Source organism: Danio aesculapii, chromosome 20 (assembly GCF_903798145.1).
Source record: "Danio aesculapii chromosome 20, fDanAes4.1, whole genome shotgun sequence".
Classification (NCBI taxonomy): Eukaryota; Metazoa; Chordata; class Actinopteri; order Cypriniformes; family Danionidae; genus Danio; species Danio aesculapii.
In genome coordinates this window covers 6,527,538-6,546,720 of record NC_079454.1, presented here as the reverse complement: position 1 = coordinate 6,546,720, position 19,183 = coordinate 6,527,538, and the positions used below count along the sequence as shown (strand labels likewise).

Below are 19,183 nucleotides of genomic sequence, written 5' to 3'. Positions count from 1 at the left end.
ACATATCGGAGACTGTAAGGGGCTGTATGCGTTTATATATGTTCATTTATTTAGTTATTTAATATAATTACAGACGTTACAGTAGGCTGTTTCGCACTATCATTGATCTGCAGTTATAATCAACTCATGTACATTGAAAAGTTAGTAATAAACATTTCTACACAAGTATTTATGTGTATGAAGCGTCTGTTTTGTGAGAAGTGCTTCTCAGATGATATGTGAGCGACCTGTACAGCTTTATTGTATACATTTCCTCGAGCTAGAATGACGTCGACTGAAACTTTCTGTCATAACAAGGTACCCTTGTTAGTGGAAACGCAAGCCTGATAAAGGTGACCCGTACCAAACCGAACCGTACCATACCGTACCAGTCAGTGGAAACGAGCCATTAGTGTCTGGTGTCGAAAGAAAGAGTCTAATGCGTACTATGTGTAGATGAAAAAAGCTATTTTTGTTAAATGTTTGAAATGGGATTTTAAGCTTCGCTGTGCGTCAAAAAGTACGCCAAGATATTATTACTATTATTGTTATTTTTATTATATACAAAAATACATTTAACCCATTGATGTTTACCAATTGTTCTGTTGTATAATAGAACTATTGCTAAGATGGTGTTAGATTATAGCAAAAATGCTATTTTACACCTGTAACCTACAAATAAGTTGGTGTTTATGAAGTTTAACATTTTTGTGTGTAAATTTTTTGGTGTACAATGTTTGAAAACTTTGGATTGTAAATTTGAAACTTCATTGCTAACATAACCGTCAAGGCCTTCAGATGTGTACTTAATTCTGGTATCACTTACAAAAAGTTATGTTTTATTCATATGATCTTATGTTGGTGTGTTGTTCGGACCATACCATAATTATTTTGTAGTACTATTGAAGAGGCCATGACCGCAGTTCTTAAATCTAATAGTTCGGACTGCTGAGCGAATCACTGGTACAACCCTTCCTACTCCCCAAGAACTGTACTTATCCAAGCGAGCAGGAGGGCTGCCAAAATCACTCTGGACCCCTCACACCCAGCACACTGCCTCTTTGAACTTTTACCTTCTGCTCGACGCTACAGAGCACTGCGCACCAGAACAGCCCGACACAGAAACAGTTTCTTCCCTCAGGCAATCCTTCTCATGAACACTTGATGATAATAATTGCGAAACCAACATCACTACTTGCTATACACTTTAATACACATATACTCTTATTTAACAACACACTTTACATGCCAATTTGCACATAACAGCTGCACATATAACAGTGTATATAGTAATAAACACGTACATACACTTGTCAATCTGTATATTTGCACTCACTACTTCTATTTTTTTTTTAATATTTATTATCTGTTTTTTGTCATGTCTCTGTAATCCTGTTGCACTGTAGAAGCTCTGTCATGAAAACAAATTCCTCGTATGTGTGAACATACCTGGCAATAAAGCTCTTTCTGATTCTGATTCTGATTATGATGGTCATTTGGTTTCTACTAGAAGAGCCACAAATGCTACTTTCAACTATAACCATTCCTAGACTCAATCTATGGTCTCATCGCATTCCAAGTCTCTTTAATCTATAACATCTAGTTGTGTTTTGGACTGTGGCAGCAGAGTGTGCTCTTTTATGTTATTTTCTGCGCCCAGCATCCTTTGTTTCCAGCAAAAGAAACAGAAGTCATTTTGCCTGTGCACCTTTTCATCAGCCTTTGAACCCCTGCTCATGCATATTGGCTTCTTTTATTTCCCAAATGGCTTGTGGCTGCTTTGATTCTTTGTATGATGGCTTTTTTTCTGAGATTAAGCCTTTTGTAGAATAACCGTAGACCCTTACACAGTCAGTGAAACCTAATGCATTCTGCATGATTGTGGGCAGTTTCCCCCTGGGACAGCTCTGTAGTAGCAACAGAAATAATACATGTTATGGCTTTTTCACCTGGCTCTTGACACCTTTTGTTACATTTAGTCATGTCGTTAATCATATTGTGTCTGCACAAGAATTTTAAAAGGGTCTTTGGCATTGATGCATTTTTTTTTCTGTCTTTGTGTGTGAGTGCTTGTGCTCAATTTATTATCAAGCGTATCACCTATTGTTTAAGTGAATTGGTTCATTTTTCTTAGTTAGTTCCTTCAGCTACTCCACTCAAAAATGACATTTGCTCTTTGTTTAACTACTTATTTAAAATAAGCTGAAATAACACAATTATTGAGTGTTTTTTGTGGCAACTTAGTTGTTCTGTGTTCAATCCACTTACATTTGTACAAATGTATAAGTTAACTTAATTCCTTGATGTTGTCTCAACACAAATAAATTGTGTGGAACCCAGCATTTTTACAGTGTACAGCTTCTGGTCATTAACTCAGGTAACTTAACTTGAAAATATACAGTTTAAGCCTGAATTATTAGCCCCACTTTGAATTTTTTTCTTTTACATATATTTCCCAAATGATGTTTAACAGAGCAAGGAAATTTTCACAGAATATCTGATAATATTTTTTCTTCTGGAGAAAGTCTTATTTGTTTTATTTCGGCTAGAATAAAAGCAGTTTGTTTTTTTAAAATCCATTTTAAGGTCAAAATTATTAGCCCCTTTAAGCAATTTTCTTTTGATAGTCTACAGAACTTGCCTAGTTAACCTAATTAACCTAGTTAAGCCTTTAAATGTCACTTTAAGCTGTATAGAAGTGTCTTAAAAAATATCTAGTCAAATATTATTTACTGTCATCATGGCAAAGATAAAATAAATCAGTTATTAGAAATGAGTTATTAAGACTATTATGTTTAGAAATGTGTTGAAAAAAATCTCTCCGTTAAGCAGAAATTGGGGAAAAAATAAACAGGGGGTTAATAATTCAGGGGGGCTAATAATTCTGACTTCAACTGTAAATCCAAATGGGCAACATACTATGCAACCCCCCCCCCCCCAAAAAAAAAAAAAAAACCTGTAGATGATCTTTAATAAAACATTCTCAGATAAATATATTTTTTACTAAAACTAGTATTGTTTTATTTTAGTACTGCAATATCTAAAGTGATTTAAGTGAAAGCAATGGTCCATTTTTGTTGGTGCATTTGCTTGGAAGGCAAATTTAACTTGATTGCAGCTTTTTCTCAGCCTTTATATCCTTGTGATTTTACATTAAAGAGCCCATATTATACATGAAATAGGGTCATATGTAGGTTGTAAGGGTCTCCAACAACAGTCTAATATGCATGCAAGGTCAAAAAACACTTTGATGGTCTTATAATCTGCATTTATTTTTACCTAATTATCCCAGCGACTCCCATATGAATCGTTCAGCGATTCATTTGTTCCCAAACCCGTCCTCAGCGCGAAGCTAATCTGCGCTGATTGGACCGATGACAGCCTGTTGTGATTGGTCGAAACTGACAGCCTTCAGCGCGAGACAGAGTGAAATGCCCAGCAGCTAATCAACAATATAAAAGTAGTCACAGTGCATACACGCTTCATAGTGTTAGGTGTGGATTTTGGCTGCCAGTGGGTGAATGTAAATACAGACGATGGACTTAAAAAAACACCTTAGACGACAAACGATTTTATTGAGCAAAAACTCCAAGAACTGGCGAGGAGCCCTTCACCTGCTCTTTTCACAGACACACACACACACACACACACACACACACACACACGCAAATACCTCCTCCTCCTCCTTAGAAGACACAACAGCAATAGAGAGGGAGACGTCTGCGACACCTCCCTCACCACCTATGATGCCTAAAAATGATGCCTAAAATGTAGAGTTATTAACTAAGGTCTAAAATAGTCGACAATAAGATTAGCTAAAAAAAAATGTAAAACTATGCTTTAGAGCAGGGGTGCCCAAACTTTTTTCGCATGAAGGCCCAAAAACCAAATATAATTGATAGCCGTGGGCCGAAGATAAATATACCAAACTATTTTACATTAAAGTCGCCATGGGTAATTTGCTAATTTATTTCATAATATTTAAAAATAAATAGAGAACATTACTTTGAATCGTATTACTTAATACAGTATAACTTTTTGTTTTGTAATTATAATTGCAATAAAAACATAAACAATCCCATTTATAACACATGGGAGTTATCACTAATCAAACGGAACCTGCTTTTGCCTTGATTTGCTAACCAAAGTAATTCATCCGTTTGGTGACAGTATGTACATTTTAAACTAAATCTGATTAACTGACACTATTTATATTGAAACGTTTAATTTCTGTTAGCCTTTTTTTGTAGCTTAACAATGAAACAAACAAATAAAAGGTCACATTAAATTAGAAATGATCCCCATCATTCTTCCTTTCTTCTCAGATGGGATGGCGGGCCAAATCAAAGGTTACCATGGGCCAACTTTGACCCACAGGCTGTAGTTTGGGCATCTCTGCTTTAGAGAAAATATGGGATGCATTTTCATGAAAGTTTGCTGGTGATACTAATACATTTCTTGAGTAGCAGTTTTGGAAGTTAATTCAATGGTGATTAATGGTTAATTCAATGGTATATCATGGTACTTTACTATTTTTAATAATAAGTTATTACCATATGCTTGTACCACTTTTTACAATAGTAGGTTCACCTATTTACATGCTGTTTTAATCAGAAAATGTATTTCCCTGCAGTGCAGAGACATTTACAAGGACACGTGGGTGTTGAATCTAATAAAATGGGTTTATGGAACTTCAGACAATTGAGTGCGTGAGTGAGCTATAAAAATGATTTAGCCTGATCTGTTAATCCATTCATTACATACAACCAAAGACTATAAAATACACAAGACATGTCACTCGTAAAGTTTTAAATGGAGAAAGTGTAATAGACAAAATGGAGAATGAAGCCCCGTTTACTAGTACAGGAGCCAATCATCGATCACTATAGACTGACGTTTCTCCAGGAGAGGGACTCAGACCAGATGTATGCTTTTATCACAGTTTTTGTGGTCAACAAACAAACTTGAATCTCAGCGAATACTTGCTTCAAAGACATAAAAATATATATTCATACAAAGTTTGAAATCTGTGCTTTTAAATGTACCAAGTGCACTTGAAAATGAAAGTGTTTTGGTTTTGTAATCTGTTTGAAATGAACGAAAGGTACATTCAGTAGGGTTGGGCGATATCGTCCAATTTGGCATCGTACAATGTGTAATGTGAAACATCGCGATGGACGATGGTATCGTGGTCATAGGCGGAGGTGAATTAATTATTTCTGAATAATTATTTAATTTATAATAAATTAATTATTTGTAGCCTACCATTTCAACTATCTGCCCCTTATGGTCTTTGTTTTACCCATAACTAGGGCCAGACAGAATATGCGGACAATTTTTTGCTATTTTTACACAAAACTTTGCTAAAAATCTGTGAATTTATGCAGAATTATTTTGGGAGTATGACAACTAAAACCTTCATATATTTATATATATATATATATATATATATATATATATATATATATATATATATATATATATATATATATATATATATATATATATATATATATATATATATATAATAAAAATACCTTTTACATTTTATTTAATGTTTATAATGCAAATCCAACTAGATCCAGTTTATTTGGTAAACAAAGCAAGTCTCTCATATAATATATCTACTAAAAGACAGATAAAATTACTTTACAAACTGTATTGTAAATAAATTTCATGAACATTTTCATATTAGTCAATAATTATACTAAAATTAATTTAAAAAACTTAATAAATTTAAATGTACATAATTTACACAAGTAAATAAACAGAATCAATATTATGTTGAAAATCTGCGGAATTCTGCATGTGCAGATTCCTTATGGGCCTACCCATAACCAAATCATAAATAAAATAAAAATAAGTTACACACAAATTACCACCTGTCAATCACTTTTTCCGCGGGACTCTAGCATGAATAGGCAGAGTGATCTGGCATGAATAGGCAGAGTGATGCTGTGACACGTGACCTGATAGATTCAAAAGACTGAAGAGTCGTTAGACAGAGACAAGATGAATTAAATATCACATTTAACATCTCCGCCTTAGACCACTCGGCCATTCTGACAGACATTTCATAGTACGGTGTGGTGCACTATGTAAATAAAGCCTCCAGTGGGGCAAATTTCAGAGAGCAACAGCAACATTTAAAACCTTTCCATTTCTTTTTCTAATCTAATCAATCTAAAAGCTCTATTGTCAGAAGCGGAATTTGTACCCACGCCTCCATCTGGAGACCAGAAATCCTATTACCTGAGAGGGTTAAATCACCTTGGGTCTGGCACCTTAGACCACTCGGCCATTCTGACACACTTTCGTAACATGGTGTAGTGGACTCCATAACAAAAGGCTCCACTGAGGCAAATTTCAGAGCACAACAGCAGCATTAAAAACCTGTGATTTATTTTCATTTCTAATCTAAAAACTTGTTTGTCAGATGTGGGATTTGAACCCACGCCTCCAACTAGAGACCAGGATTCCCATTCTCTGAGAAGGTTGAATTACCTTGAGTCTGGCGCCTTAGACCACTCGGCCATTCTGACAGATGATTGATAGTATGGTGTGGTGCGCTCCCTAAATAAATCCTGTGATTTATTTCCATTTCTTTTTCTAATCTTATTAATCTAAAACTCTGTTGTCAGAAGTGGGATTTGAACCCACGCCTCCACCTGGAGACCAGAATTCCCATTACCTGAGAAGGTTGAATCAGCTTGAGTCTGGCGCCTTAGACCACTCGTCCATTCTGACAGATGATTAACAGCATGGTGTGGTGTACTCCTTAAATAAATCCTGTGATTGATTTCCATTTCTTTTTCTAATCTTATTAATTTAAAAACTCTGTTGTCAGAAGTGGCGTTGAACCCACGCCTCCAAGAGGCATTGAACCCAAGCCTCCATCTAAAGACCAGAAATCCTATTACCTGAGAAGGTTAAATCACCTTCAGTCTGGCGCCTTTGATCACTAGGCCATTCTGACACACTTACGTAACATGGTGTAGTGGACTCCATAACAAAAGGCTCCACTGAGGCAAATTTCAGAGGACAACAGCAGCATTAAAAACCTGTGATTTATTTCTAAAAACTCTGTTGTCAGAAGTGGGATTTGAACCCACGCCTCCATCTGGAGACCAGAAATCCCATTGTCTGAGAAGGTTGAATTACCTTGAGTCTGGCGGCTTAGACCACTCGGCCATTCTAACAGATGTTTGATAGAAACGTGTGGTGCGCTCCTTAAATAAATCCTGTGATGTATTTCCATTTCTTTTTCTAATCTTGTTGATCTAAAAACTCGTTTGTCAGAAGTGTGATTTGAACCCACGCCTCCATCTGGAGACCATAAATCCCATTGTCTGAGAAGGTTGAGTTACCTTGAGTCTGGCGCCTTAGACTTTTCGGCCATTCTGACAGATTTTTGAAAGTATGGTGTGGTGCGCTCCTTAAATAAATCCTGTGATTTATTTCCATTTCTTTTTCTAATCTTAATAATCTAAAAATTCTGTTGTCAGAAGTGGGATTTGAACCCACGCCTCCATCTGGACACCAGAAATCCCATTGTCGGAGAAGGTTGAATTACCTTGAGTCTGGTGCCTTAGACCACTCGGCCATTCTGACAGATGTTTGATAGTATGGTGTGGTGCGCTCCTTAAATAAATCCTGTGATTTATTTTCATTTCTTTTTCTAATCTTATTAATCTAAAAAGTCTGTTGTCAGAAGTGGGATTTGAACCCACGCCTCCATCTGGAGACCAGAAATCCCATTGTCTGAGAAGGTTGAATTACCTTGAGTCTGGCGCCTTAGACCACTCGGCCATTCTGACTGACGCTCAAAAGTATGGTGTGGTGCGGTCCTTAAATAAAGCCTGTGATTTATTTCCATTTCTTTTTCTAATCTTATTAATCTAAAAACTCTGTTGTCAGAAGTGGCGTTGAACCCACGCCTCCAAAAGGCATTGAACCCAAGCCTCCATCCCGAGATCAGAAATCCTATTACCTGAGAAGGTTAAATCACCTTCAGTCTGGCGCCTTTGATCACTAGGCCATTCTGACACACTTACGTAACATGGTGTAGCGGACTCCATAACAAAAGGCTCCACTGAGGCAAATTTCAGAGGACAAGAGCAACATTAAAAACCTGTGATTTATTTCTATTCTAAAAATTCCGTTGTCAGAAGTGGGATTTGAACCCACGCCTCCATCTGGAGACCAGAAATCCCATTGTCTGAGAAGGTTGAATTACCTTGAGTCTGGCGCCTTAGACCAGTCGGCCATTCTGACAGATGATTGATAGTATGGTGTGGTGCGCTCCTTAAATAAATCCTATGATTTATTTCCATTTCTTTTTCTAATCTTATTAATCTAAAAAACTCTGTTGTCAGAAGTGGGATTTGAACCCACGCCTCCATCTGGAGACTAGAATTCCCATTACCTGAAAAGGTTGAATCAGCTTGAGTCTGGCGCCTTAGACCACTCTGCCATTTCGACAGATGTTTGATAACATGGTGTGGTGCGCTCCTTAAATAAATCCTGTGATTTATTTCCATTTCTTTTTCTAATCTCATTTATCTAAAAACTCACTTGTCAGAAGTGGGATTTGAACCCACGCCTCCATCTGGAGACCAGAAATCCAATTGTCTGAGAAGGTTGAATTACCTTGAGTCTGGTATCTTTGACCACTCGGCCATTCTAACAGATGCTTGAAAGTAAGTTGTGGTGCGCTCCTTAAATAAATCATGTGATTTATTTCAATTTATTATTCTAATCTCATTGATCTAAAAACTCACTTGTCAGAAGTGGGATTTGAACCCACGCCTCCATCTGGAGACCAGAAATCCCATTGTCTGAGAAGGTTGAATTACCTTGAGTCTGGCGCCTTAGACCACTCGGCCATTCTGACAGATGTTTGATAGTATGGTGTGGTGCGCTCCTTAAATAAATCCTGTGATTGATTTCCGTTTCTTTTTCTAATCTTATTAATCTAAAAAACTCTGATGTCAGAAGTGGGATTTGAACCCATGCCTCCATCTGGAGACCAGAATTCCCATTACCTGAAAAGGTTGAATCAGCTTGAGTCTGGCGCCTTAGACCACTCTGCCATTTCGACAGATGTTTGATAACATGGTGTGGTGCGCTCCTTAAATAAATCCTGTGATTTATTTCCATTTCTTTTTCTCATCTTATTAATCTAAAAACTCTATTGTCAGAAGTGGGATTTGAACCCACGCCTCCATCTGGAGACCAGAAATCCCATTGTCTGAGAAGGTTGAATTACCTTGAGTCTGGCGCCTTAGACCACTCGGCCATTCTGACAGATGATTGAAAGTATGTTGTGGTGCGCTCCTTAAATAAATCCTGTGATTTATTGCCATTTATTTTTCTAATCTCATTGATCTAAAAACTCACTTGTCAGAAGTGGGATTTGAACCCACACCTCCATCTGGAGACCAGAAATCCCATTGTCTGAGAAGGTTGAATTACCTTGAGTCTGGCGCCTTAGACCACTCGGCCATTCTGACAGATGCTTGAAAGTAAGTTGTGGTGCGCTCCTTAAATAAATCCTGTGATTGATTCCTGTTTCTTTTTCTAATCTTATTAATGTAAAAACTCTGTTGTCAGAAGTGGGATTTGAACCCACGCCTCCATCTGGAGACCAGAAATCCCATTGTCTGAGAAGGTTGAATTACCTTGAGTCTGGCGCCTTAGACCACTCGGCCATTCTGACTGACGCCCAAAAGTATGGTGTGGTGCGGTCCTTAAATAAAGCCTGCGATTTATTTCCATTTCTTTTTCTAATCTTATTAATCTAAAAACTCTGTTGTCAGAAGTGGCGTTGAACCCACGCCTCCAAAAGGCATTGAACCCAAGCCTCCATCTCGAGACCAGAAATCCTATTACCTGAGAAGGTTAAATCACCTTCAGTCTGGCGCCTTTGATCACTAGGCCATTCTGACACACTTACGTAACATGGTGTAGCGGACTCCATAACAAAAGGCTCCACTGAGGCAAATTTCAGAGGACAAGAGCAACATTAAAAACCTGTGATTTATTTCTATTCTAAAAACTCCGTTGTCAGAAGTGGGATTTGAACCCACGCCTCCATCTGGAGACCAGAAATCCCATTGTCAGAGAAGGTTGAATTACCTTGAGTCTGGCGCCTTAGACCACTCGGCCATTTTGACAGATGATTGATAGTATAGTGTGGAGCGCTCCTTAAATAAATCCTATGATTTATTTCCATTTCTTTTTCTAGTCCTATTAATCTAAAAAACTCACTTGTCAGAAGTGGGATTTGAACCCACGCCTCCATCTGGAGACCAGAAATCCCATTGTCTGAGAAGGTTGAATTACCTTGAGTCTGGCGCCTTAGACCACTCGGCCATTCTGACAGATGTTTGATAACATGGTGTGGTGCGCTCCTTAAATAAATCCTGTGATTGATTTCCGTTTCTTTTTCTAATCTTATTAATCTAAAAAACTCTGATGTCAGAAGTGGGATTTGAACCCATGCCTCCATCTGGAGACCAGAATTCCCATTACCTGAAAAGGTTGAATCAGCTTGAGTCTGGCGCCTTACACCACTCTGCCATTTCGACAGATGTTTGATAACATGGTGTGGTGCGCTCCTTAAATAAATCCTGTGATTTATTTCCATTTCTTTTTCTCATCTTATTAATCTAAAAACTCTATTGTCAGAAGTGGGATTTGAACCCACGCCTCCATCTGGAGACCAGAAATCCCATTGTCTGAGAAGGTTGAATTACCTTGAGTCTGGCGCCTTAGACCACTCGGCCATTCTGACAGATGATTGAAAGTATGTTGTGGTGCGCTCCTTAAATAAATCCTGTGATTTATTGCCATTTATTTTTCTAATCTCATTGATCTAAAAACTCACTTGTCAGAAGTGGGATTTGAACCCACGCCTCCATCTGGAGACCAGAAATCCCATTGTCTGAGAAGGTTGAATTACCTTGAGTCTGGCGCCTTAGACCACTCGGCCATTCTGACAGATGATTGAAAGTATGTTGTGGTGCGCTCCTTAAATAAATCCTGTGATTTATTGCCATTTATTTTTCTAATCTCATTGATCTAAAAACTCACTTGTCAGAAGTGGGATTTGAACCCACGCCTCCATCTGGAGACCAGAAATCCCATTGTCTGAGAAGGTTGAATTACCTTGAGTCTGGCGCCTTAGACCACTCGGCCATTTTGACAGATGATTGATAGTATAGTGTGGTGCGGTCCTTAAATAAAGCCTGTGATTTATTTCCATTTCTTTTTCTAATCTTATTAATCTAAAAACTCTGTTGTCAAAAGTGGCGTTGAACCCACGCCTCCAAAAGGCATTGAACCCAAGCCTCCATCTCGAGACCAGAAATCCTATTACCTGAGAAGGTTAAATCACCTTCAGTCTGGCGCCTTTGATCACTAGGCCATTCTGACACACTTACGTAACATGGTGTAGCGGACTCCATAACAAAAGGCTCCACTGAGGCAAATTTCAGAGGACAAGAGCAACATTAAAAACCTGTGATTTATTTCTATTCTAAAAACTCCGTTGTCAGAAGTGGGATTTGAACCCACGCCTCCATCTGGAGACCAGAAATCCCATTGTCAGAGAAGGTTGAATTACCTTGAGTCTGGCGCCTTAGACCACTCGGCCATTCTGACAGATGATTGACAGTATGGTGTGGAGCGCTCCTTAAATAAATCCTATGATTTATTTCCATTTCTTTTTCTAATCTTATTAATCTAAAAAACTCTGTTGTCAGAAGTGGGATTTGAACCCACGCCTCCATCTGGAGACTAGAATTCCCATTACCTGAAAAGGTTGAATCAGCTTGAGTCTGGCGCCTTAGACCACTCTGCCATTTCGACAGATGTTTGATAACATGGTGTGGTGCGCTCCTTAAATAAATCCTGTGATTTATTTCCATTTATTTTTCTAATCTCATTGATCTAAAAACTCACTTGTCAGAAGTGGGATTTGAACCCACGCCTCCATCTGGAGACCAGAAATCCCATTGTCTGAGAAGGTTGAATTACCTTGAGTCTGGCGCCTTAGACCACTCGGCCATTCTGACAGATGCTTGAAAATATGTTGTGGTGCGCTCCTTAAATAAATCCTGTGATTTATTTCCATTTATTTTTCTAATCTCATTTATCTAAAAACTCACTTGTCAGAAGTGGGATTTGAACCCACGCCTCCATCTGGAGACCAGAAATCCAATTGTCTGAGAAGGTTGAATTACCTTGAGTCTGGTATCTTTGACCACTCGGCCATTCTAACAGATGCTTGAAAGTAAGTTGTGGTGCGCTCCTTAAATAAATCATGTGATTTATTTCAATTTATTATTCTAATCTCATTGATCTAAAAACTCACTTGTCAGAAGTGGGATTTGAACCCACGCCTCCATCTGGAGACCAGAAATCCCATTGTCTGAAAAGGTTGAATTACCTTGAGTCTGGCGCCTTAGACCACTCGGCCATTCTGACAGATGATTGATAGTATGGTGTGGTGCGCTCCTTAAATAAATCCTGTGATTGATTTCCGTTTCTTTTTCTAATCTTATTAATCTAAAAAACTCTGATGTCAGAAATGGGATTTGAACCCATGCCTCCATCTGGTGACCAGAATTCCCATTACCTGAAAAGGTTGAATCAGCTTGAGTCTGGCGCCTTAGACCACTCTGCCATTTCGACAGATGTTTGATAACATGGTGTGGTGCGCTCCTTAAATAAATCCTGTGATTTATTTCCATTTCATTTTCTCATCTTATATGGCCTTAGACCACTCGGGCATTCTGACAGATGTTTGAAAGTATGGTGTGGTGCGCTCCTTAAATAAATCCTGTGATTGATTTCCGTTTCTTTTTCTAATCTTATTAATCTAAAAACTCTGTTGTCAGAAGTGGGATTTGAACCCACACCTCCTTCTGGAGACCAGAATTCCCATTGTCTGAGAAGGTTGAATTACCTTGAGTCTGGCGCCTTAGACCACTCGGCCATTCTGACAGATGCTTGAAAATATGTTGTGGTGCGCTCCTTAAATAAATCCTGTGATTTATTTCCATTTATTTTTCTAATCTCATTTATCTAAATACTCACTTGTCAGAAGTGGGATTTGAACCCACGCCTCCATCTGGAGACCAGAAATCCAATTGTCTGAGAAGGTTGAATTACCTTGAGTCTGGTATCTTTGACCACTCGGCCATTCTAACAGATGCTTGAAAGTAAGTTGTGGTGCGCTCCTTAAATAAATCATGTGATTTATTTCAATTTATTATTCTAATCTCATTGATCTAAAAACTCACTTGTCAGAAGTGGGATTTGAACCCACGCCTCCATCTGGAGACCAGAAATCCCATTGTCTGAAAAGGTTGAATTACCTTGAGTCTGGCGCCTTAGACCACTCGGCCATTCTGACAGATGATTGATAGTATGGTGTGGTGCGCTCCTTAAATAAATCCTGTGATTGATTTCCGTTTCTTTTTCTAATCTTATTAATCTAAAAAACTCTGATGTCAGAAGTGGGATTTGAACCCATGCCTCCATCTGGTGACCAGAATTCCCATTACCTGAAAAGGTTGAATCAGCTTGAGTCTGGCGCCTTAGACCACTCTGCCATTTTGACAGATGTTTGATAACATGGTGTGGTGCGCTCCTTAAATAAATCCTGTGATTTATTTCCATTTCATTTTCTCATCTTATATGGCCTTAGACCACTCGGGCATTCTGACAGATGTTTGAAAGTATGGTGTGGTGCGCTCCTTAAATAAATCCTGTGATTGATTTCCGTTTCTTTTTCTAATCTTATTAATCTAAAAACTCTGTTGTCAGAAGTGGGATTTGAACCCACACCTCCTTCTGGAGACCAGAATTCCCATTGTCTGAGAAGGTTGAATTACCTTGAGTCTGGCGCCTTAGACCACTCGGCCATTCTGACAGATGATTGATAGTATGGTGTGGTGCGCTCCTTAAATAAATCCTGTGATTTATTTCCATTTCTTTTTCTCATTTTATTAATCTAAAAACTCTGTTGTCAGAAGTGGGATTTGAACCCACGCCTCCATCTGGAGACCAGAAATCCCATTGTCTGAGAAGGTTGAATTACCTTGAGTCTGGCGCCTTAGACCACTCGGCCATTCTGACAGATGCTTGAAAGTTTGTTGTGGTGCGCTCCTTAAATAAATCCTGTGATTTATTGCCATTTATTTTTCTAATCTCATTGATCTAAAAACTCACTTGTCAGAAGTGGGATTTGAACCCACGCCTCCATCTGGAGACCAGAAATCCCATTGTCTGAGAAGGTTGAATTACCTTGAGTCTGGCGCCTTAGACCACTCGGCCATTCTGACTGACGCCCAAAAGTATGGTGTGGTGCGGTCCTTAAATAAAGCCTGTGATTTATTTCCATTTCTTTTTCTAATCTTATTAATCTAAAAACTCTGTTGTCAGAAGTGGCGTTGAACCCACGCCTCCAAAAGGCATTGAACCCAAGCCTCCATCTCGAGACCAGAAATCCTATTACCTGAGAAGGTTAAATCACCTTCAGTCTGGCGCCTTTGATCACTAGGCCATTCTGACACACTTACGTAACATGGTGTAGCGGACTCCATAACAAAAGGCTCCACTGAGGCAAATTTCAGAGGACAAGAGCAACATTAAAAACTTGTGATTTATTTCTATTCTAAAAACTTCCGTTGTCAGAAGTGGGATTTGAACCCACGCCTCCATCTGGAGACCAGAAATCCCATTGTCAGAGAAGGTTGAATTACCTTGAGTCTGGCGCCTTAGACCACTCGGCCATTCTGACAGATGCTTGAAAGTATGTTGTGGTGCGCTCCTTAAATAAATCATGTGATTTATTTCAATTTATTATTCTAATCTCATTGATCTAAAAACTCACTTGTCAGAAGTGGGATTTGAACCCACGCCTCCATCTGGAGACCAGAAATCCCATTGTCTGAGAAGGTTGAATTACCTTGAGTCTGGCGCCTTAGACCACTCGGCCATTCTGACAGATGATTGAAAGTATGTTGTGGTGCGCTCCTTAAATAAATCCTGTGATTTATTGCCATTTATTTTTCTAATCTCATTGATCTAAAAACTCACTTGTCAGAAGTGGGATTTGAACCCACGCCTCCATCTGGAGACTAGAATTCCCATTACCTGAAAAGGTTGAATCAGCTTGAGTCTGGCGCCTTAGACCACTCTGCCATTTCGACAGATGTTTGACAACATGGTGTGGTGCGCTCCTTAAATAAATCCTGTGATTTATTTCCATTTATTTTTCTAATCTCATTGATCTAAAAACTCACTTGTCAGAAGTGGGATTTGAACCCACGCCTCCATCTGGAGACCAGAAATCCCATTGTCTGAGAAGGTTGAATTACCTTGAGTCTGGCGCCTTAGACCACTCGGCCATTCTGACAGATGCTTGAAAGTATGTTGTGGTGCGCTCCTTAAATAAATCCTGTGATTTATTTCCATTTATTTTTCTAATCTCATTTATCTAAAAACTCACTTGTCAGAAGTGGGATTTGAACCCACGCCTCCATCTGGAGACCAGAAATCCAATTGTCTGAGAAGGTTGAATTACCTTGAGTCTGGTATCTTTGACCACTCGGCCATTCTAACAGATGCTTGAAAGTAAGTTGTGGTGCGCTCCTTAAATAAATCATGTGATTTATTTCAATTTATTATTCTAATCTCATTGATCTAAAAACTCACTTGTCAGAAGTGGGATTTGAACCCACGCCTCCATCTGGAGACCAGAAATCCCATTGTCTGAGAAGGTTGAATTACCTTGAGTCTGGCGCCTTAGACCACTCGGCCATTCTGACAGATGATTGATAGTATGGTGTGGTGCGCTCCTTAAATAAATCCTGTGATTGATTTCCGTTTCTTTTTCTAATCTTATTAATCTAAAAAACTATGATGTCAGAAGTGGGATTTGAACCCATGCCTCCATCTGGTGACCAGAATTCCCATTACCTGAAAAGGTTGAATCAGCTTGAGTCTGGCGCCTTAGACCACTCTGCCATTTCGACAGATGTTTGATAACATGGTGTGGTGCGCTCCTTAAATAAATCCTGTGATTTATTTCCATTTCATTTTCTCATCTTATATGGCCTTAGACCACTCGGGCATTCTGACAGATGTTTGAAAGTATGGTGTGGTGCGCTCCTTAAATAAATCCTGTGATTGATTTCCGTTTCTTTTTCTAATCTTATTAATCTAAAAACTCTGTTGTCAGAAGTGGGATTTGAACCCACGCCTCCATCTGGAGACCAGAAATCCCATTGTCTGAGAAGGTTGAATTACCTTGAGTCTGGCGCCTTAGACCACTCGGCCATTCTGACAGATGCTTGAAAGTAAGTTGTGGTGCGCTCCTTAAATAAATCCTGTGATTGATTCCTGTTTCTTTTTCTAATCTTATTAATGTAAAAACTCTGTTGTCAGAAGTGGGATTTGAACCCACGCCTCCATCTGGAGACCAGAAATCCCATTGTCTGAGAAGGTTGAATTACCTTGAGTCTGGCGCCTTAGACCACTCGGCCATTCTGACTGACGCCCAAAAGTATGGTGTGGTGCGGTCCTTAAATAAAGCCTGCGATTTATTTCCATTTCTTTTTCTAATCTTATTAATCTAAAAACTCTGTTGTCAGAAGTGGCGTTGAACCCACGCCTCCAAAAGGCATTGAACCCAAGCCTCCATCTCGAGACCAGAAATCCTATTACCTGAGAAGGTTAAATCACCTTCAGTCTGGCGCCTTTGATCACTAGGCCATTCTGACACACTTACGTAACATGGTGTAGCGGACTCCATAACAAAAGGCTCCACTGAGGCAAATTTCAGAGGACAAGAGCAACATTAAAAACCTGTGATTTATTTCTATTCTAAAAACTCCGTTGTCAGAAGTGGGATTTGAACCCACGCCTCCATCTGGAGACCAGAAATCCCATTGTCAGAGAAGGTTGAATTACCTTGAGTCTGGCGCCTTAGACCACTCGGCCATTTTGACAGATGATTGATAGTATAGTGTGGAGCGCTCCTTAAATAAATCCTATGATTTATTTCCATTTCTTTTTCTAGTCCTATTAATCTAAAAAACTCACTTGTCAGAAGTGGGATTTGAACCCACGCCTCCATCTGGAGACCAGAAATCCCATTGTCTGAGAAGGTTGAATTACCTTGAGTCTGGCGCCTTAGACCACTCGGCCATTTTGACAGATGATTGATAGTATAGTGTGGAGCGCTCCTTAAATAAATCCTATGATTTATTTCCATTTCTTTTTCTAGTCCTATTAATCTAAAAAACTCTGTTGTCAGAAGTGGGATTTGAACCCACGCCTCCATCTGGAGACCAGAAATCCCATTGTCTGAGAAGGTTGAATTACCTTGAGTCTGGCGCCTTAGACCACTCGGCCATTCTGACTGACGCCCAAAAGTATGGTGTGGTGCGGTCCTTAAATAAAGCCTGTGATTTATTTCCATTTCTTTTTCTAATCTTATTAATCTAAAAACTCTGTTGTCAGAAGTGGCGTTGAACCCACGCCTCCAAAAGGCATTGAACCCAAGCCTCCATCTCGAGACCAGAAATCCTATTACCTGAGAAGGTTAAATCACCTTCAGTCTGGCGCCTTTGATCACTAGGCCATTCTGACACACTTACGTAACATGGTGTAGCGGACTCCATAACAAAAGGCTCCACTGAGGCAAATTTCAGAGGACAAGAGCAACATTAAAAACCTGTGATTTATTTCTATTCTAAAAACTCCGTTGTCAGAAGTGGGATTTGAACCCACGCCTCCATCTGGAGACCAGAAATCCCATTGTCAGAGAAGGTTGAATTACCTTGAGTCTGGCGCCTTAGACCACTCGGCCATTTTGACAGATGATTGATAGTATAGTGTGGAGCGCTCCTTAAATAAATCCTATGATTTATTTCCATTTCTTTTTCTAGTCCTATTAATCTAAAAAACTCTGTTGTCAGAAGTGGGATTTGAACCCACGCCTCCATCTGGAGACTAGAAATCCCATTGTCTGAGAAGGTTGAATTACCTTGAGTCTGGCGCCTTAGACCACTCGGCCATTCTGACTGACGCCCAAAAGTATGGTGTGGTGCGGTCCTTAAATAAAGCCTGCGATTTATTTCCATTTCTTTTTCTAATCTTATTAATCTAAAAACTCTGTTGTCAGAAGTGGCGTTGAACCCACGCCTCCAAAAGGCATTGAACCCAAGCCTCCATCTCGAGACCAGAAATCCTATTACCTGAGAAGGTTAAATCACCTTCAGTCTGGCGCCTTTGATCACTAGGCCATTCTGACACACTTACGTAACATGGTGTAGCGGACTCCATAACAAAAGGCTCCACTGAGGCAAATTTCAGAGGACAAGAGCAACATTAAAAACCTGTGATTTATTTCTATTCTAAAAACTCTGTTGTCAGAAGTGGGATTTGAACCCACGCCTCCATCTGGAGACCAGAAATCCCATTGTCTGAGAAGGTTGAATTACCTTGAGTCTGGCGCCTTAGACCACTCGGCCATTCTGACAGATGATTGATAGTATGGTGTGGAGCGCTCCTTAAATAAATCCTATGATTTATTTCCATTTCTTTTTCTAATCTTATTAATCTAAAAAACTCTGTTGTCAGAAGTGGGATTTGAACCCACGCCTCCATCTGGAGACCAAAATTCCCATTACCTGAAAAGGTTGAATCAGCTTGAGTCTGGCGCCTTAGACCACTCTGCCATTTCGACAGATGTTTGATAACATGTTGTGGTGCGCTCCTTAAATAAATCCTGTGATTTATTTCTATTTATTTTTCTAATCTCATTTATCTAAAAACTCTGTTGTCAGAAGTGGGATTTGAACCCACGCCTCCATCTGGAGACCAGAATTCCCATTGTCTGAGAAGGTTGAATTACCTTGAGTCTGGCGCCTTAGACCACTCGGCCATTCTGACAGATGATTGATAGTATGGTGTGGTGCGCTCCTTAAATAAATCCTGTGATTTATTTCCATTTCTTTTTCTCATTTTATTAATCTAAAAACTCTGTTGTCAGAAGTGGGATTTGAACCCACGCCTGCATCTGGAGACCAGAAATCCCATTGTCTGAGAAGGTTGAATTACCTTGAGTCTGGCGCCTTAGACCACTCGGCCATTCTGACAGATGCTTGAAAGTATGTTGTGGTGCGCT

General features: G+C 39.3%; 1 protein-coding gene and 42 non-coding genes across 43 annotated transcripts in view; 1 reads left to right on the top strand and 42 right to left on the bottom strand.

Moving 5' to 3' along the window:
- Nucleotides 1–19,183, top strand: part of LOC130248057 (uncharacterized protein C14orf132-like) — a 79,068-nt gene that overhangs the window by 11,170 nt on the left and 48,715 nt on the right. The window lies entirely within an intron of this gene.
- trnal-caa (transfer RNA leucine (anticodon CAA)) lies at nucleotides 6,410–6,521 on the bottom strand. The gene is made up of 2 exons: nucleotides 6,484–6,521; nucleotides 6,410–6,444 (listed from the first exon to the last, which is right to left on the bottom strand). It is a non-coding gene; the product is annotated as a tRNA-Leu (tRNA).
- On the bottom strand, nucleotides 6,615–6,726 carry trnal-caa (transfer RNA leucine (anticodon CAA)). Its single transcript has 2 exons — nucleotides 6,689–6,726; nucleotides 6,615–6,660 (listed from the first exon to the last, which is right to left on the bottom strand). It is a non-coding gene; the product is annotated as a tRNA-Leu (tRNA).
- trnal-caa (transfer RNA leucine (anticodon CAA)) lies at nucleotides 7,067–7,178 on the bottom strand. Its single transcript has 2 exons — nucleotides 7,141–7,178; nucleotides 7,067–7,112 (listed from the first exon to the last, which is right to left on the bottom strand). It is a non-coding gene; the product is annotated as a tRNA-Leu (tRNA).
- trnal-caa (transfer RNA leucine (anticodon CAA)) lies at nucleotides 7,479–7,590 on the bottom strand. The gene is made up of 2 exons: nucleotides 7,553–7,590; nucleotides 7,479–7,524 (listed from the first exon to the last, which is right to left on the bottom strand). It is a non-coding gene; the product is annotated as a tRNA-Leu (tRNA).
- Nucleotides 7,685–7,796, bottom strand: trnal-caa (transfer RNA leucine (anticodon CAA)). Its single transcript has 2 exons — nucleotides 7,759–7,796; nucleotides 7,685–7,730 (listed from the first exon to the last, which is right to left on the bottom strand). It is a non-coding gene; the product is annotated as a tRNA-Leu (tRNA).
- Nucleotides 8,142–8,253, bottom strand: trnal-caa (transfer RNA leucine (anticodon CAA)). The gene is made up of 2 exons: nucleotides 8,216–8,253; nucleotides 8,142–8,187 (listed from the first exon to the last, which is right to left on the bottom strand). It is a non-coding gene; the product is annotated as a tRNA-Leu (tRNA).
- Nucleotides 8,555–8,666, bottom strand: trnal-caa (transfer RNA leucine (anticodon CAA)). The gene is made up of 2 exons: nucleotides 8,629–8,666; nucleotides 8,555–8,600 (listed from the first exon to the last, which is right to left on the bottom strand). It is a non-coding gene; the product is annotated as a tRNA-Leu (tRNA).
- Nucleotides 8,761–8,872, bottom strand: trnal-caa (transfer RNA leucine (anticodon CAA)). The gene is made up of 2 exons: nucleotides 8,835–8,872; nucleotides 8,761–8,806 (listed from the first exon to the last, which is right to left on the bottom strand). It is a non-coding gene; the product is annotated as a tRNA-Leu (tRNA).
- trnal-caa (transfer RNA leucine (anticodon CAA)) lies at nucleotides 9,174–9,285 on the bottom strand. The gene is made up of 2 exons: nucleotides 9,248–9,285; nucleotides 9,174–9,219 (listed from the first exon to the last, which is right to left on the bottom strand). It is a non-coding gene; the product is annotated as a tRNA-Leu (tRNA).
- On the bottom strand, nucleotides 9,380–9,491 carry trnal-caa (transfer RNA leucine (anticodon CAA)). The gene is made up of 2 exons: nucleotides 9,454–9,491; nucleotides 9,380–9,425 (listed from the first exon to the last, which is right to left on the bottom strand). It is a non-coding gene; the product is annotated as a tRNA-Leu (tRNA).
- On the bottom strand, nucleotides 9,586–9,697 carry trnal-caa (transfer RNA leucine (anticodon CAA)). Its single transcript has 2 exons — nucleotides 9,660–9,697; nucleotides 9,586–9,631 (listed from the first exon to the last, which is right to left on the bottom strand). It is a non-coding gene; the product is annotated as a tRNA-Leu (tRNA).
- trnal-caa (transfer RNA leucine (anticodon CAA)) lies at nucleotides 10,043–10,154 on the bottom strand. Its single transcript has 2 exons — nucleotides 10,117–10,154; nucleotides 10,043–10,088 (listed from the first exon to the last, which is right to left on the bottom strand). It is a non-coding gene; the product is annotated as a tRNA-Leu (tRNA).
- Nucleotides 10,250–10,361, bottom strand: trnal-caa (transfer RNA leucine (anticodon CAA)). Its single transcript has 2 exons — nucleotides 10,324–10,361; nucleotides 10,250–10,295 (listed from the first exon to the last, which is right to left on the bottom strand). It is a non-coding gene; the product is annotated as a tRNA-Leu (tRNA).
- Nucleotides 10,663–10,774, bottom strand: trnal-caa (transfer RNA leucine (anticodon CAA)). Its single transcript has 2 exons — nucleotides 10,737–10,774; nucleotides 10,663–10,708 (listed from the first exon to the last, which is right to left on the bottom strand). It is a non-coding gene; the product is annotated as a tRNA-Leu (tRNA).
- trnal-caa (transfer RNA leucine (anticodon CAA)) lies at nucleotides 10,869–10,980 on the bottom strand. Its single transcript has 2 exons — nucleotides 10,943–10,980; nucleotides 10,869–10,914 (listed from the first exon to the last, which is right to left on the bottom strand). It is a non-coding gene; the product is annotated as a tRNA-Leu (tRNA).
- On the bottom strand, nucleotides 11,075–11,186 carry trnal-caa (transfer RNA leucine (anticodon CAA)). The gene is made up of 2 exons: nucleotides 11,149–11,186; nucleotides 11,075–11,120 (listed from the first exon to the last, which is right to left on the bottom strand). It is a non-coding gene; the product is annotated as a tRNA-Leu (tRNA).
- On the bottom strand, nucleotides 11,532–11,643 carry trnal-caa (transfer RNA leucine (anticodon CAA)). The gene is made up of 2 exons: nucleotides 11,606–11,643; nucleotides 11,532–11,577 (listed from the first exon to the last, which is right to left on the bottom strand). It is a non-coding gene; the product is annotated as a tRNA-Leu (tRNA).
- On the bottom strand, nucleotides 11,945–12,056 carry trnal-caa (transfer RNA leucine (anticodon CAA)). The gene is made up of 2 exons: nucleotides 12,019–12,056; nucleotides 11,945–11,990 (listed from the first exon to the last, which is right to left on the bottom strand). It is a non-coding gene; the product is annotated as a tRNA-Leu (tRNA).
- trnal-caa (transfer RNA leucine (anticodon CAA)) lies at nucleotides 12,151–12,262 on the bottom strand. The gene is made up of 2 exons: nucleotides 12,225–12,262; nucleotides 12,151–12,196 (listed from the first exon to the last, which is right to left on the bottom strand). It is a non-coding gene; the product is annotated as a tRNA-Leu (tRNA).
- On the bottom strand, nucleotides 12,357–12,468 carry trnal-caa (transfer RNA leucine (anticodon CAA)). Its single transcript has 2 exons — nucleotides 12,431–12,468; nucleotides 12,357–12,402 (listed from the first exon to the last, which is right to left on the bottom strand). It is a non-coding gene; the product is annotated as a tRNA-Leu (tRNA).
- On the bottom strand, nucleotides 12,876–12,987 carry trnal-caa (transfer RNA leucine (anticodon CAA)). The gene is made up of 2 exons: nucleotides 12,950–12,987; nucleotides 12,876–12,921 (listed from the first exon to the last, which is right to left on the bottom strand). It is a non-coding gene; the product is annotated as a tRNA-Leu (tRNA).
- Nucleotides 13,082–13,193, bottom strand: trnal-caa (transfer RNA leucine (anticodon CAA)). The gene is made up of 2 exons: nucleotides 13,156–13,193; nucleotides 13,082–13,127 (listed from the first exon to the last, which is right to left on the bottom strand). It is a non-coding gene; the product is annotated as a tRNA-Leu (tRNA).
- On the bottom strand, nucleotides 13,288–13,399 carry trnal-caa (transfer RNA leucine (anticodon CAA)). Its single transcript has 2 exons — nucleotides 13,362–13,399; nucleotides 13,288–13,333 (listed from the first exon to the last, which is right to left on the bottom strand). It is a non-coding gene; the product is annotated as a tRNA-Leu (tRNA).
- trnal-caa (transfer RNA leucine (anticodon CAA)) lies at nucleotides 13,807–13,918 on the bottom strand. The gene is made up of 2 exons: nucleotides 13,881–13,918; nucleotides 13,807–13,852 (listed from the first exon to the last, which is right to left on the bottom strand). It is a non-coding gene; the product is annotated as a tRNA-Leu (tRNA).
- trnal-caa (transfer RNA leucine (anticodon CAA)) lies at nucleotides 14,013–14,124 on the bottom strand. The gene is made up of 2 exons: nucleotides 14,087–14,124; nucleotides 14,013–14,058 (listed from the first exon to the last, which is right to left on the bottom strand). It is a non-coding gene; the product is annotated as a tRNA-Leu (tRNA).
- On the bottom strand, nucleotides 14,219–14,330 carry trnal-caa (transfer RNA leucine (anticodon CAA)). The gene is made up of 2 exons: nucleotides 14,293–14,330; nucleotides 14,219–14,264 (listed from the first exon to the last, which is right to left on the bottom strand). It is a non-coding gene; the product is annotated as a tRNA-Leu (tRNA).
- On the bottom strand, nucleotides 14,677–14,788 carry trnal-caa (transfer RNA leucine (anticodon CAA)). The gene is made up of 2 exons: nucleotides 14,751–14,788; nucleotides 14,677–14,722 (listed from the first exon to the last, which is right to left on the bottom strand). It is a non-coding gene; the product is annotated as a tRNA-Leu (tRNA).
- trnal-caa (transfer RNA leucine (anticodon CAA)) lies at nucleotides 14,883–14,994 on the bottom strand. Its single transcript has 2 exons — nucleotides 14,957–14,994; nucleotides 14,883–14,928 (listed from the first exon to the last, which is right to left on the bottom strand). It is a non-coding gene; the product is annotated as a tRNA-Leu (tRNA).
- Nucleotides 15,295–15,406, bottom strand: trnal-caa (transfer RNA leucine (anticodon CAA)). Its single transcript has 2 exons — nucleotides 15,369–15,406; nucleotides 15,295–15,340 (listed from the first exon to the last, which is right to left on the bottom strand). It is a non-coding gene; the product is annotated as a tRNA-Leu (tRNA).
- On the bottom strand, nucleotides 15,501–15,612 carry trnal-caa (transfer RNA leucine (anticodon CAA)). The gene is made up of 2 exons: nucleotides 15,575–15,612; nucleotides 15,501–15,546 (listed from the first exon to the last, which is right to left on the bottom strand). It is a non-coding gene; the product is annotated as a tRNA-Leu (tRNA).
- trnal-caa (transfer RNA leucine (anticodon CAA)) lies at nucleotides 15,707–15,818 on the bottom strand. The gene is made up of 2 exons: nucleotides 15,781–15,818; nucleotides 15,707–15,752 (listed from the first exon to the last, which is right to left on the bottom strand). It is a non-coding gene; the product is annotated as a tRNA-Leu (tRNA).
- trnal-caa (transfer RNA leucine (anticodon CAA)) lies at nucleotides 16,226–16,337 on the bottom strand. Its single transcript has 2 exons — nucleotides 16,300–16,337; nucleotides 16,226–16,271 (listed from the first exon to the last, which is right to left on the bottom strand). It is a non-coding gene; the product is annotated as a tRNA-Leu (tRNA).
- Nucleotides 16,432–16,543, bottom strand: trnal-caa (transfer RNA leucine (anticodon CAA)). The gene is made up of 2 exons: nucleotides 16,506–16,543; nucleotides 16,432–16,477 (listed from the first exon to the last, which is right to left on the bottom strand). It is a non-coding gene; the product is annotated as a tRNA-Leu (tRNA).
- On the bottom strand, nucleotides 16,889–17,000 carry trnal-caa (transfer RNA leucine (anticodon CAA)). Its single transcript has 2 exons — nucleotides 16,963–17,000; nucleotides 16,889–16,934 (listed from the first exon to the last, which is right to left on the bottom strand). It is a non-coding gene; the product is annotated as a tRNA-Leu (tRNA).
- trnal-caa (transfer RNA leucine (anticodon CAA)) lies at nucleotides 17,096–17,207 on the bottom strand. Its single transcript has 2 exons — nucleotides 17,170–17,207; nucleotides 17,096–17,141 (listed from the first exon to the last, which is right to left on the bottom strand). It is a non-coding gene; the product is annotated as a tRNA-Leu (tRNA).
- Nucleotides 17,303–17,414, bottom strand: trnal-caa (transfer RNA leucine (anticodon CAA)). The gene is made up of 2 exons: nucleotides 17,377–17,414; nucleotides 17,303–17,348 (listed from the first exon to the last, which is right to left on the bottom strand). It is a non-coding gene; the product is annotated as a tRNA-Leu (tRNA).
- trnal-caa (transfer RNA leucine (anticodon CAA)) lies at nucleotides 17,760–17,871 on the bottom strand. Its single transcript has 2 exons — nucleotides 17,834–17,871; nucleotides 17,760–17,805 (listed from the first exon to the last, which is right to left on the bottom strand). It is a non-coding gene; the product is annotated as a tRNA-Leu (tRNA).
- trnal-caa (transfer RNA leucine (anticodon CAA)) lies at nucleotides 17,967–18,078 on the bottom strand. Its single transcript has 2 exons — nucleotides 18,041–18,078; nucleotides 17,967–18,012 (listed from the first exon to the last, which is right to left on the bottom strand). It is a non-coding gene; the product is annotated as a tRNA-Leu (tRNA).
- On the bottom strand, nucleotides 18,424–18,535 carry trnal-caa (transfer RNA leucine (anticodon CAA)). The gene is made up of 2 exons: nucleotides 18,498–18,535; nucleotides 18,424–18,469 (listed from the first exon to the last, which is right to left on the bottom strand). It is a non-coding gene; the product is annotated as a tRNA-Leu (tRNA).
- Nucleotides 18,631–18,742, bottom strand: trnal-caa (transfer RNA leucine (anticodon CAA)). The gene is made up of 2 exons: nucleotides 18,705–18,742; nucleotides 18,631–18,676 (listed from the first exon to the last, which is right to left on the bottom strand). It is a non-coding gene; the product is annotated as a tRNA-Leu (tRNA).
- Nucleotides 18,837–18,948, bottom strand: trnal-caa (transfer RNA leucine (anticodon CAA)). Its single transcript has 2 exons — nucleotides 18,911–18,948; nucleotides 18,837–18,882 (listed from the first exon to the last, which is right to left on the bottom strand). It is a non-coding gene; the product is annotated as a tRNA-Leu (tRNA).
- On the bottom strand, nucleotides 19,043–19,154 carry trnal-caa (transfer RNA leucine (anticodon CAA)). The gene is made up of 2 exons: nucleotides 19,117–19,154; nucleotides 19,043–19,088 (listed from the first exon to the last, which is right to left on the bottom strand). It is a non-coding gene; the product is annotated as a tRNA-Leu (tRNA).